Raw genomic sequence first — 15,028 nt, 5'->3', positions numbered from 1 at the left:
CATGGATGGTGGTGATGGTTGCACAACACTGTGAATATACACTTAAAAATGGTTAACATGGTAAATTTTATGTTATATTTTGCCAAATTTTTTAAATTTAAAAAAAGAAAATGAAAAGATAACCCACAAAATGGGAGAACATTTTTGCATATCATTTATCTGATAAGGGTCTAGTACGCAGAATATATAAAGAACTCTTACAACTCAACAATAAAAATAATCTAATTTTTTTTAATGAACAAAGGATTTAAATAGACATTTCTCCAAATAAGATATACAAATAGGCAACAGACACATGAAGAGATGCTTAACATCATTAGTCATTAGGGAAGTGCAAATCAAAACCACAATGAGATACCACTTCACCAGCTAGGATGGCAATAATTTAAAAGATGGACAATAACAAGTGTTGGTGAGGATGTGGAGAAATTAGAACCCTCATACATTACTAGCGAAAATATAAGATGGTGCAGCCTCTCAGGAAAATAGTTTGGCAGTTCCTCCATAAAGTTAAACATAAATGTATCAAAACACTCAGCAATTCCACTCCTGGGTATATATCCAAGAGAAATGAAAACATACATCCTCACAAAAACTTTTACATGAATGTTCAAAGAAACATTATTCATAATAGCCAAAAAGTGGAAATAACCCAAATGTCTATCAAATGATGAATGGATAAACAAAATATGGTATCTCTATAGAATACATTCCACAGAATGTAGTATTATTCAGCCATAAAAAGGAATGAAGTGCTAATACATGATGTATTATGGACGAACCTTGAAAACATTATGCTTAGTGAAAGAAGCCAGGCACAAAAAGCCACATGTTATATGACTCTATTCACATGAAATATCCAGAATAGGCAATTCCAAAGACAGAATGAGACAGAAAGCAGTTTAGTGGCTGCCAAAAGCTTGAGGGGGGGGGGGGGGATGCAGGGTGATTGCTAATGGGCACAGGGTTTCTTTTGGTAAGATGAAAATGTTCTGGAATTAAACAGTAGTGATGGTTACATAACCTTACGAATATACACTGAACTGCATGCTTTTTTTTTTTTTGGTCACGTAACGCAGCATATGGGATCTTAGTTCCCCAACCAGGGATCAAACCCATGTCCCCTGCATTGGAAGCGCGGAGTCTTAACCGCCAGACTGCCAGGGAAGTCCCTGAACTGCATGTTTTAAAAAGGTGAGTTTTATGGTACTGTAAATTATATCTCAAAGAAAAAGAAAAAAAGAATACACTATTACACATTCCAATACCATCAAAGTAATAATGTTTTCACATTTATCTATCACTCTACATTCCAGATGAGAAAATGAAAGGGGAAAAGGTAAATATCTTCTTAATATTACTATGAAAACAGTTACGACTCAAAGACCCCCAAAAGGTCCCCAAACATAGTTTGAATACCGCTGACCTAAACTAACCCTCAGCACAAGACTGGAGCTATTTATAGTTAATGACCAATCAATTTTAATGTTAATTAAATTATTTAAACTACAGTGTACAGCTGAGACTGACAAAATGCAATCAGATTTCATTATCATCTTAATTCATACTTTATGTTCTTAACAAAACATTTTTTGACAACCTATGCGACTATACTGAATTTAACATCCTCTGCATACTAAATTTTGACAACCTAAGCTTAAGGTGCAACATAGTATAGTGGTTAAGAGTTCTAACTCTAGACTCAGACACCCTGAGTTCAAATCCTGGCTCAGCAGCAAACTAGCTCTGAGATCTTATCCAAGGTATTTAGTCTTTCTGCAGCTACTTTCCTCACCTATAAATACTGATAATATAAAAGGAGTTGTTGCGAGGGCCGATGAATACTTCTAAGATCTTTAGCAATAAATGAATACATAGTAACTATGCAGTAAGTTACCTATTATCATTGTAAATCAAATACCCATTTAAAACAACCAGATTATTGTGTGTCTTACAAAATACCTAATTTTTGAAAATACAGATTGCTTTGTATAAAGATCAGTAGGACTTTGCTCATCTTTACTAATGAACACCGAGCTTGTATGAATCCTGCCTCTGCTTTCCAGCCCACATTCCCCAATGCCCTATGTTATTGCTTTCCAGTGGTAAACTAGAAAGCAGTCAGCTAACCCAAGCCAAGGAGTGAAAACACTTCCTGTGTAACCATAACAAGGTGATTTCTCCCAGAGTTATTTTTACCTCAAAAGACTCCTCTAAGAAATTAAACATTCTTAGACAATAAGACTTGGATCACAGGATCCTCAAAGAACCAGTCTGGAATACAGCAACTAGAGAGAGGAGAAGAGAGCAGCATACAAAAGATGGCTTGACTATCCAATGAAAACAAGGGTAAATCTATTGATGGAGAAGCCAAGGAGAAAGAAATACTAAAATAGGAATCAAAAAACATAATTTTAATTACAGCTCAACCACTATCCCACTTGGTGATCTCACTTTATACGATAAAAATCCAAAGGTCTTCATTTAACATACACAATAATCTTCACAATCTGCCAGGTACTTCAAACCATTTCTCTCACCACTCTATCCATAACTCCTCAATTCATACCACACTGAATTTCTCACTCTCCCCTAAACACCAAGCCCTATTACAACTTACCACCTTCACACACATTATTCCTTTACTTTGCAATGGCCTCCAGTCTATCCCCTTCTCCACCTGGAAAACTCCTACTCATCCCTCAAGAGCCGGCTTCTTCCCTCCGAACTCCCATAATCTAGTGTGTTGCAATTTATCTGTACATATTATATGACTGAGTTCCCTGAAGCAAGAGGTTGTCTTCAATAATTTTATATCTCTAAAACCTAGCAATGTCTAGCATAAAGTACAAATGCAAATGTTTGAAGAAACAAATGATTAAATGATGAATGAACAAGCAACCTTAGGCAGTTTCTCCTATAAAATTGGAAGAACACTTGATACATCTGAGAAGCAACATGACATATGTAATAGGAAGAACGCACAGAGCTGCTTTCAATCTTTCTAACTCTATGCTCTTATGCAAATTAACCTGAGTCAGAGATTCCTCATTTATAAAACAGTTTTCATAGGGTTGTTACACTGAACAAGTGAAAAAAATACATAAACATGTCTAGCACAATGACTGAAACAAAACAGGTAAATCTTAGTGTAAAAAAATTCTAATTTACTTAGTTCAGTGTAATTAATCTTAATTCCTCTAAGAAGAAAAAAGTCTATATATCCTGCTTTACTCCCCTTGCCTATTTGTCTTTCTAGAACTGTTCTTTTTTAGAACATATTTCTATCTGCAGTAACAATCAACTGAATTCAAGCACTTGTAGTTTATGTTAGGAAGTAACACATCTCACTGAATTTGTTATATCAAAATGGTCTCTTTTTTTAAGGATAAACAAAATTTACTGGCATCAGCATTTACAGGTAAGTCTTATTTATAGTTTCTCTGAAACCAGAAACTTTCTGCAGAAATAAAATTCATACACCTTTGTCTATGCAAAGATCCTGATTTGACATTATATGAAGAACACAACATAATTAATCCTGCTTATTGTGCATGTCAAGGTTAACTTTGAGGTCAAAAAGAGTCATCCAATTACTCTTACTAAAATGACTCTACTCTGAGAACTAATAAAAATTCTCTTTAAACAGCTTTTTATTAATCAGACATTTACAATTACAAATAAAAATTTTTATTTTAAAAGGTCTGAAATTATAATGTAGACACTATACTGTTCCAGCTACATTAACTAAAACTAAATGTAATTCTAGATGTGATTTAGGATTTACAATATTGAACTAAACTTATGTGCATCATAACATCTTGTTAGTTTATCTGTATTACTAACAACTTGACCTAGGACAATGAAAAGACTTTAATTTCCTTTTTGTATTTAGATATTTGCTAGACTTAAAACATTAAATGTCAATAACTTTCACTTCCGCTTCTGTATTATTTCAAGGAAGCTTTATTTTTTCATTTTCCACACAAGTCAAATGAAAAATTACAACCAGCAGGAAAATTTATCTAAAATAGCTCTTTTTTTTAAAAAGTAACTATTTTGTTTGTACTAAATATCATCTTTTTAAAGCATAAAACAACTTAAAATTCTTATCTTCCCCAAAGTATACGGTTTTTAAGAAGCACTCTTTAAAATTTGTTTATAAAAGGATCATAATACACTAGACACTAGTGAATTCATTAATTAAGCACAGTTTTCTAAAAGAATATTTCAAAACTTTATAAGTTGTGACTAATCAGTACTAGGATGCAATATAGTGCAGCAATTTCTAAGGAGACATACAGCGTTCTGAGCCTAAAACAAATTTCAGCGTACATTTTACTCATATACAGAACACGCTGATAGTAACAACAAAAAAAACTTTAAAAAAAAACCATCCTACAATTCACCACCTTGATACGGCATTCTCTCTAAATTATCATAACCAGTTGCAATTATCCAATTTTATTAGCTAATAGTTCTCATTATTTTAAAAACAGAAAAAGGATATGTTCCGTTTCACCAAGTGTTACACATTTCGCTACTACAAGACTGGATGGGGGGGCGATCTTTGGAAACAAAAGGTAACCTGATCCGCTCCAGCTAATTATTAAATGCATGCCAACAATACACAATTCGAATTGCACTTCTGGACACTAAGGAGATCACAAAAGGGAGTAAAACGTCAAATGTGTAAGGAACTACTTTTGTATGAAAAATATATCGAAACGAAGAAACATGGTATACCGAAACTAAGACCTCGCGCAAGGTACAAAATTCATCTGATTAAAAATCTGATAATCTTCTAAAAAGAAAGTATTTAATCAACGTTGTTAAAATAACAGTAATTCACCACATTCAGGTACGACTTGAAATCCCGATGATGTCTTTCTTTCAGGTCTAAATATCTCATTCTTTTGCAATCCGTATACCAGAAGGACCCGAAACCTCTCGCGGAGGCGTACAACACACTCGGCGAGTGCTGTCTGTTTACAAATACGAATCTCAGTTTCCCACGTCAAAAGCGTTCATTACCACCATTCGACCGGGGGGCGGGGGAGAGAGAAGGCGGGCGAGCAAGAAGCGATATCCTCACAGACATCTCTACGTTCTCTCCTCACGACAAGGGCGAGCCCGGAAAAAAATGTTTATTATGTATTATATGTGTGTTTGTGTATTTACATGTTACATACGTACGTCTATATCTAAGCAGGGGTGAAAGAAAAGGCACACATGACAAGGAATCATACTGGACCCCAGAAAATGTTCACTCCTATCCCGTTAACTCAAAATCCGCTGCCCGGGTCTACAGGTTTCACCTCAGAGGCCGAGCGTCCCAGCCTCGCTGTGGAGTTCGGCCTCAAAGCTCCCCGATGCCCTCCTCAGGAAGCCCAGGCCGCCGCCCCTACCTCCCTTATCTCTGCCTTCCCCTGGGACACCCGAAGCGCATTCCGGCAAAGAAAGAAGTGTCAGGCCCCAAGAGGACGGCTGACACGGGCTCGGGCCGGGCCGCGACACCTGCGAGCCGCAGCACCTGAGGGCAAAGAGGGGGCCGCCCGGCCTGCCCCGAGCACACCCCCTTGGGCGCCGGGTGCTGCGCCGCGGCCGGAACCTCCGTACCTGCGAGGCCCGCGAGCTACAGGCGCGCGCGGCGCCTCCTCATCTCAGTGGCTCCCGCTCCGCCTCCGCCTCCCGCTGCCGCCGTCACTGCCGCCGCCGCTGGAGGCCAGGACACGACGAGCTCAGGGCACCACCGCCATGTCCGCCGCGCCGCGAACTGCATTGTGGGGGGGAAGGGATGGGGAGGGGGAGGAGAGAGGGGGAGAGAAAGAGGAGGACCCGCTGAGGGGAGGGGGCCGAGGGAGAAGGGGAGCCGGGGGAGAGGGGGAGGGGAGAGAGGGACGGAGCCCCGAATGGAGTCCTGACCCGGGCAGGGGTAGGGAATAGATGCGCAGGAAACCCCGGAGAAGAGGCGCAGAGGGAAGAGTTTGGGGGTGCCCCCTCCCTCCGTTCTGGGGTCCCCTGGGCACTGGTTAAACTGGGGCGGGGGGTAGTAAACACCAATGGGGGTGGGGCTACGTTCGGGGCCTTGTGGTAGAGACGGGAAACAATGGGGAGGAGGGAAACAACGCCGAGGTGAGAGGACAGCGCACTCACACTCACGCTGAGGGAAGGGGCGAGCGCGCGAGGACACTCTTTAGCCCGCGGGGAGGGGGCGGGGCCCTCTAGCGTTGGGGGAAGGTTGAAGTCACAACGGGCTCGCAGGGAGGGGCGGGGCCACCGAGCGAGGGTCGCGAAGTCCATCTCCCCCGCTGGGCCCCCTTGGGGAGCGGCGCGAGGACGTGCTTAGGAGGCCGGGGTCGCGGGCACTGCCGCGCCGCTCAGGTTGGCTTCCTGGGCTGTGGACCTCCCTACGGAGGCCCCCAAGCGGGAAGAGGGCCCGAAAGCCGTCCCCCAGGGGAAGGAAGCCCCGGCCTTGGACGTGCACCTCTGAGCCTGGCTTACGGAACTGACCTGGCCCACGCCTCCGCGGACCCTTGGCGGCTAGAGCGGGCTTCTGAACACCAGCGAGTAGGTAGACAGAGGAATCCTCCCGGGTCGCCCCACCATTCCCCGCCTATTCACTTTGCCACCAGCCCACCGAAGCTGGAATCCTTTTCTTTTAAAGTGCAGCCAATTCTGGAGTTAAGGAACTCGAGAGAAATCACAAGAGTATCCCACCCTCCACCCCGGTAAAAGATTTAAGAAATCATTTATTTAGTTTCACGTGGGTTTGGAATCAACTACCATCCATGAGCCTTCTCTCCCTCTTGCTTTTAATGTAGGTTCCTCCACATAGTAATTAAAAGTCTCGATCGGAAAGGATAGTTTGGTTAATTTTTTTTAAGATCCCAGCCTTGGAGATTATTCAACCACCCTCTAACCTCAAAGCTGGACAAGTCACACAACTACAGTTCTTGCATTTGACACATGCTGAGGCAGGAAAAGGATATGATAGGTTGGACGTGGGGGAAAATGCAAAATCTTAAGTCTTTACAAGATGCTGCCTTATAAAATTTCTCATGATGTGACTCAGAGGCTGGGGCCTGTAAAAGTTTACAGAAGGCCTCTCTGCAGAATCCGTCTTCTTTGCACCCCAGAACTGGATATTTCTTATTTGTGTATTTATGCCTACATGAATCTGAAGCTTGGTGAGAAGGGACCACTAAGTGCTAGTCATTGAGCTAGGGAGTTCACATATTTTACCATTTAATTCTTATAACAGGGAATTCCCTGCTGGTCCAGTGGTTAGAGCTCCACGCTTCCACTGCAAGGGGCTCGGGTTCCATCCCTGGTCAGGGAACTGGGATCCCAAAAGCGGTGTGGCCAAAAAAAAAATTAAAACAATCCCATGAGGTCCGTGCTACTGCTCTCATTTATAAATGAGAAAATTAGAGCTCTGAGAATTAAGTATCGATACATTTTACTCCACCCGTCTCATGCCAGGGCGCTCCAGTGTAGTGCGTACAGTAGTGGATTTCAAGTCAAAAGAGCTCTACCTGGCTTCAGCACTTATCAGTTGTTTGACTTTGGCCAAATACACCCTCTGAGTTTCTTTATCTGTAAGTTTGCAACGGCAGAATACCTACTTGACAGAGAGGATGTAAGGAAAGTAGCAGGTCCCAAACTTAAAGCCTGTAGAGACATTAAGATGATACTAACATCTTAGTTGCAGAGGAGAGCATGTTAAATTCCACTTGGGTGAGGGTTTAATGGAAGAGGTAGAAGCTGAACCTTGGAGGTTTGCCTACTATGTGCCGGACACAAGTCTGTGATTCGGAGAACATCATTTTGTCTAGAGTGTACAGAAGATAATGAGTCTGAAAACAAAGGCTGGGGCCAGACTGAGAATCCCAGTGCCTCTCTGCTCTTATCCCTTCCAGCTAACGCTCTTCTACCACCTTTCCTATTCCTCAAGATCCAGCTCAACTCCTACCTCCTTTATTAAATCATCTTGATCACCACCCCTGCACACATCACTGAATGTGATTCCTCCATTCTCTGAATCCCTACACATTACTTTTATGAGTCTGACTCCAATAAATTATCAACTTGAGTGCAAATACTTAGCATGTGTATTCCTTATAATGCCTACGTACTCGTTGAATGGAATTTTGGCAGCTATACTCTTGCTTATCATCACAATAGAACACACGTATAGAGCAAGTATTTCTACGCAAAAAACAAGGGAACTTAGGGTATAAGAGACTTAATTAGTGGCCAGGGTCATACAGTAAGTCACAGGCAGGCCTAGAATACCAGTTCTGTGTTCTTTCCATTGAATCACCAACATCTTAATGAGAAATTAAATGGTAAATATCTGACGGCTCTGTATAAATACACTAAGGACTTGTATCTGATACTGCTCTGTATATATATACTAAGGACTTATATCTGATACTTGCAAGGAAGACCTCAAGATTGTGGTTAAGTCTCCAAATTTAGCCTTCCAGTTCAGAAGTTCGGGGAGCTCAATTTCACCCAAACTCAGGTGAAAATTACTTACAGCAAAAATCTTATTTCATCATATGTAATGAGGAATATAATTGCCCAATGGATCAATATTCATATTCTATTCTCTTCCTCGGTGATAGGAAAACCCAATCCAAAAATCATCATATTGGATGAAAAGGTGATTTGGTGAGTAAATTAAATCAGAACAAGAAAGGTAGCTTAGAGATAAGTCTGCTGAAACCAAGATCTACTGGTAAATCATAAAGGGAACAAATCATAAAGGGCCATGTATGTTATTCAAAAAAACAGGTTTTATCCTGTAGTTAATGGGGAGTTACTGAACATTCATAAGTAAGGGAGAGATATGATCAGATCTGCTAAAGTTTTTTTTCTGAGGCTCCTTTTTTTTCTATATACCTGATTTCTTCAAGGAGAGAGATTTCAGTGGTTGGTAACCTTTTACAGACCCTGACTGATGATAAGCTCCAGTCAAAAAGAGTCCCATAATGTGGTCCTAACCACGTCTTCTTCACCTGTGTATTCCCAGCACCCAGAACAATTCTGATGCTCAGAAAGTACCTAGAAATTGTTTGTTGACACTCTAAGTTGTCTGTAAAGCAGATGATAAGTTCAAAGTTTAAAATTATTGTGATTCTTAAAAATAGCATGCATGCGGGCTTCCCTGGTGGTGCAGTGGTTGAGAGTCCGCCTGCCGATGCAGGGGACGCGGGTTCGTGCCCCGGTCCGGGAAGATCCCCCATGCGGCGGAGCGGCTGGGCGCGTAAGCCATGGCCGCTGAGCCTGCGCGTCCGAAGCCTGTGCTCCGCAATGGGAGAGGCCACAACAGTGAAAGGCCCGCGTACCGCAAAAAAAAAAAAAAAAAAAAGAAAAGAAAATAGCATGCAATACCAGAGCCTCAAAGATAGTGTAAAGGATCGATTTCTTTTTGTCTTTTAGCATTCTTAACATTAAATAAGCTAAAATATGTTTAAATGCCTATTTCGTAGTAAACATTCAACAAAAATTAATTCCCTTTCTCCTTAAAATCAAGTTTCTTCTCAGCTGCCCCAGTTTGGATTTAACGTGCCCACAGACTCACACTAGCACATGTGAGTACTTGCTACCCATTGATTCCATTTAATTTGTTCTGAGGATTCATTGTGTGGAATTTTTAACTACAGCCATACCCTTTAGTGTACTTCCTTGAAGTGTTAAAAACGGTCTGTTGGGGCTTCCTTGGTGGCGCAGTGGTTGAGAGTCCGCCTGCCGATGCAGAGGGCACGGGTTCGTGCCCCGGTCTGGGAAGGTTCCACATGCCGCGGAGCGGCTGGGCGCGTGAGCCATGGCCGCTGAGCCTGCGCGTCCGGAGCCTGTGCTCCGCAATGGGAGAGGCCACAATAGTGAGAGGCCCGCGTACCGCCAAAAAAAAAACGGTCTGGTTTTTTTTTTCAAAGAGGCTTTTTCTTTAATGTGCATAAGATCTGAGAGTTAGAAAAGACATTAGAGTTCATATAGTTGGATATATCAAGAACATAGATACAGGCCAGGAAATGATGCTATAATTGTAGCCTAGGACCACATTATAAGAGCCACGTATGCCATTTTAAAAAATGGCCTTTTTCCTTAATGTCACAGAACATTTGCAAGCAAGGCAGAGAGATGATCAGACCTGCTTTCTACAGCAAAATTTACATGCTATGCAGCCCAGGCCCCAGGCACAGAAACTTGTTTTTTTGTTTTGTTATTTTTATTTTTATTTTTTAACCATACAAGCTAGTTGTATTTTATCAACAGGATGCCACAAAGGACCACAATAAAACCAGACTGAAAAGGCTAGATCCAAGATGGTGGGCAAAGTAGGCTAAAAGTCACTGCTTTCCTTGCCTTGATTTATCTCTGTGTTTCCATACCAACCCCTGAGAGCTGAAATACACTTGCTCTGATTTATCTCTGTGTTTGTTTCAAAATACCTCCTGGTATTGGCAGAGATGCTTTGCAGCTGTATTTTAAGAGATACGTGCTTTGAGAGATATACAATGGTCAACTGCTCCTAACCAGCTTTGACTTGATCACAGGAATGTTCCTGCTCAGATGAAACCTGGAGGTATCTGAAAGTTACCTTCACTTCATTACGATGCTAAGATCTCCACCCAAAGTGGGGATTTGTACTCTTCTAGGGACAGTTCGTGCATGAAAAGGAACATGAAAGACTGTGCATGCCCCGGCTGCCCATGAAAATCTCTGCTCCTTTCCTAGAGCTCTGTTGACCTGTTTGCTTAAAATTCCCTTACTCCTCTCCCTTTGGGGAGAGGTGCTTTTAGAGCATGAGCTCCCCTTCTCCATTCTCTGGCCGTTGAATAAAAGCCTGTCTTGCTTGTACCAAACTCAGTTTCATTATTGGCAGTGTGAAGCTGAGAGAGAAAGAACTCCCTGATAGAGCCAGGGGATCTTCAGTTCAGCTAGGGCCCCAAGAGGGGGGCCTCGAATCTAATTCGGTAACACAATTTCTGTTTGAATATTTGTACTTAATAGAGAGCTCATTTCTCCCCACATTTATCTATGCTAGATGTTAGAAGTTCTTCCTTTACTGAGCTGAAATCTTTCTACTATAATGTCTTTTTTTTGGTAATTCCTACCTCAAGAGTAACGCCATGTCTCTTTTTCTTCATGTATAAAAACAAGGTTGTGAACTAGATGAACTAGGGCAGAAAAAGTGTCTAAAGGTCTTTAATTCTGACATGAACTCCCTTTAAGTCAGCTATTTTACTTTCTCTAAATCAAATCTTCTCCCCCCTTTTTCTCCAAAACAAAAATAAGATCCAACTCCATTCTAACAATTTGCTTATGACCAATTCTAGTGTGTTAGGACAATCTGCACTCTGATTCATTGTTGTATCCTATAAAATGTCATGCATTCTGTCCAGAAGTAAATCTTCACATATATGGTCAAATGATTTTTGATAATGGTGCTGATACCATTCAATGGGAAAAAGTCTTTTTGACTGGGAAAATGGTGCATGGATAGTCACATTGCAAAAGAATGAAGTTGGACCCTTACCTAACACCATATGAAAAAATTAACTCAAAATGGATCTGAGACCTAAGTGTAAGACCTAAAATAATAAAACTGTTAGATAAAAATATAGGACAAAACCTTCACAACATTGGATTTGGCAATGACTTCTTGGATATGACACCAAAGGCACAGGCAACAAACAAAATATGGACAAATTGGACTTCAAGAAAATTAAATTTTTGTGCACAAAAGACAGTATCAACAGAGTAAAAAGGCAACCCACAGAATGGGAGAAAATGTTTGCAAATCATATATCTGATAAGGAATTAATATCTACAATATAGAGAGAACTAAAACTCAACAACAAAAAAACAAACAACCTGATTCAAAAACAGGCAAAAGGGCTTCCCTGGTGGCGCAGTGGTTGAGAGTCCGCCTGCTGATGCAGGGGACACGGGTTCGTGCCCCGGTCCGGGAAGATCCCGCATGCCGTGGAGCGGCTGGGACCGTGAGCCATGGCCGCTGAGCCTGCGCGTCCGGAGCCTGTGCTCCGCAACGGGAGAGGCTACAACAGTGAGAGGCCCGCGTACCGCAAAAAAAAAAAAAAAAAAAAAACAGGCAAAGGACCTGAATACACATTTCTCTGAAGAAGATATACAAATGACCGGTATGCACATGAAAAGATGTTCAACATTGCCAATCATTAGGGAAATGCAAATCAAACCTATAATGAGATACCATTGTATCTCACACCCATTAAGATGGCTACTATCATAAAACAAAAAACAAAAAAACTAGAAAATAACAAGTGTTGGTGAGTATGTAGAGATATTAGAACCCTGTGCACTGATGGTTGGAATGTAAAAAGATATAGCTGCTGTGGAAAACAGTATAGTGGTTCCTCAAAAAATTAAAAATAGAATTACCATATAGGAACTTCCCTGGTAGTGCAGTGGTTAAGACTCCGCCTGCCAATGCAGGAGACATGGGTTCAAGCCCTGGTCTGGGAAGATCCCACATGCCACGGAGCAACTAAGCCCATGTGCCACAACTACTAAGGCTGTGCTCTAGAGCCCGCGAGCCACAACTACTGAGCCCGTGTGCCACAACTACTGAAGCCTGCGTGCCTAGAGCCCATGCTTCACAACAAGAGAAGCCACTGCAATGAGAAGCCCGCACTTTGCAACAAAGAGTAGCTCCCGCTTGCCACAACTAGAGAAAGCCCACATGCAGCAACGAGGAACCAATGCAGCCAAAAATAAATAAATTTATTAAAAAAAAAAAAAGACTCCACGCTCGCAATGCAGGGGGCCCAGGTTCAATCCCTGGTCAGGGAACTAGATCCCACATGCATGCCGCAACTATGGAGCTGGCAAGCTGCAACTAGGGAGCCCACCTTCCACAACTAAGGCCAGCACAACCAAAAAAAAAATTCTAGAAACACTGACTCCTTCTTTTAAAACAAACAAAAAAAAAAAGAATTACCATATAATTCAGCAATTACACTTCGGGACATATACTCCAAAGACTTGAAAACTGGGTACCAAAGAGGTATTTTACACCCATATTCATAGCAGCATTGTTCACAATAGCTAAAAAGTGAAAGCAAACCAAGTATTCATTGACAGATGAATGGATAAGCAGATGTGGTATATACATGTAATGGAATATTATTCAGCCTTAAAAAGAAAGGAAATGCATACCTAGGAATAAACCTACCTAAAGAGGAAAAGACATATACTCAGAAAACTATAAAACACTGATGAAAGAAATCAAAGATGACATAAACAGATGGAGAAATATACCATGTTCTTGGATTGGAAGAATCAATATTGAGACAATGACTATACTATGCAAAGCAATCTACAGATTTAATGCAATCCCTATCAAATTACCAATGGCATTCTTCACAGAATTAGAACAAAAAATTTAACAATTTGTATGGAAACACCAACAAAACCAAACACCCAAATAGCCAAAGCAATCTTGAGAAATAAAAACGGAGCTGGAGGAATCAACCTCCCTGACTTCAAACTATACTACAAAGCTACAGTAATCAAAACAGTATGGTACTGGCACAAAACCAGAAATATAGATTAATGGTACAGGATAGAAAGCCCAGAGAAAAACCCACACACATACGATCACCTAATTTATGACAAAGGAGGCAAGAACATACAATGGAGAAAAGACTGCCTCTTCAATAAGTGGTGCTGGGAAAACTGGATAGCCAATGTAAAAGAATGAAATTAGAACATTTCCTAACACCATACACAAAAATAAACTCAAAATGGATTAAAGACCTAAATGTAAGACCAGACACTATAAAACTCTTAGAGGAAAAAGTAGGAAAAACACTCTTTGACATAAACCACAGCAAGATCTTTTTTGACCGACCTCCTAGAGTAATGAAAATAAAAACAAAAATAAACAAATGGGACCTAATTAAACTTAAAAGTTTTTGCACAGCAAAGGAAACCATAAACAAGATGAAAAGACAACACTCAGAATGAGAGAAAATATTTGCAAACGAAGCAACAGACAAAGGATTAATCTCCAAAATATACAAACAGCTCACGCAGCTCAATATCAAAAAAAAACCCAATCCAAAAATGGGCAGAAGACCTAAATATACATTTCACCAAAGAAGACATACCGAGAAGCCAGTAGGAGCCTGTGATGTTGTGCCATTGTCTGAAGATTCTTCAATCACTATGTCAAGTGACACAGATGTTTCTCTTTCTTCATATGATGAAGATCAGGGATCTAAACTTATCCTAAAAGCTAGAGAGGCACCATTTGTCCCCATTGGAATGGCACGTTTTGCAGCAATCTTTGCATATGGATTATATAAATTGAAGAGCAGGGGCAATACTAAAATGTTCACTTGATCCACATGCGCGTGGCAGCCCAAGGCTTTGTTGTGGGAGCAATGACTCTTGGTATGGGCTATTCCATGTATCAAGAATTCTGGGCAGAACCTAAACCTTAGAAGAGGAGATGCTGTCTTGGTCTTGGTGGTGCTTGCTTTAGTTAGACATCTCATATTGAGGTTATATGTTTATGTTGAAAATAAATTCTATGGGTTGGACAATAACATGATAATTTGAATATTGACTTCCTTTCTTGCAGGCTTGATTTGCCTAGTGACTAGTTCACTAGCTAGGTCATTCAGGGGAGTCAGATTAGCACAAAAACATGTCACTTTTAAATGCACTTGATAGTAGTACAGTGTCCACCTTCTTAAACTCTTCTGATAAAATTAGTTGTAAAGAGGACAACATGTCAAACCTGAAAATGCTCCCAGTTGCTGCAGAATATCATATGCTTTTGATGTAATGTAGGAATCCTATTTACCCCAGTTAATTTAACTCTTTCTGACTGCCTTGTGGACTGAGTACTGTTTTTAAGGTCTGATTGGTTCTTGAAGAACCCTTTCAGAACAGTGCATGGAATACAACATTATAAACCTCCCAGCAACTATGTGTGTGTTTTTAAATCAAAACTAAAGAGCTGGTA

At 40.9% G+C, this 15,028-nt stretch overlaps 1 protein-coding gene and 1 pseudogene across 10 annotated transcripts in view; one reads left to right on the top strand and one right to left on the bottom strand.

The window, feature by feature from the left end:
- TUT4 (terminal uridylyl transferase 4) overlaps positions 1–5,758 on the bottom strand; it is a 149,778-nt gene extending 144,020 nt beyond the window's left edge. For all 9 annotated transcript variants that reach the window (XM_082667510.1, XM_082667513.1, XM_082667511.1 and 6 more), the window contains exon 1: positions 5,620–5,758. The gene's annotated coding sequence lies outside the window, so the exon portion shown is untranslated. The remainder of the gene's footprint in view (positions 1–5,619) is intronic.
- An 8,465-nt stretch (positions 5,759–14,223) lies between these two features.
- Positions 14,224–14,587, top strand: LOC309837302 (HIG1 domain family member 1A, mitochondrial-like; annotated as a pseudogene). Its single transcript has one exon. The product of its transcript is annotated as an HIG1 domain family member 1A, mitochondrial-like (transcript).
- Positions 14,588–15,028: the final 441 nt, after the last annotated feature.

Source organism: Grampus griseus (assembly GCF_964374135.1).
Source record: "Grampus griseus genome assembly, chromosome: 1".
In the NCBI taxonomy this organism is placed as follows: Eukaryota; Metazoa; Chordata; class Mammalia; order Artiodactyla; family Delphinidae; genus Grampus; species Grampus griseus.
Note: the sequence above shows the minus strand (reverse complement) of the source record. Positions and strands in the feature narration are given on the sequence as shown.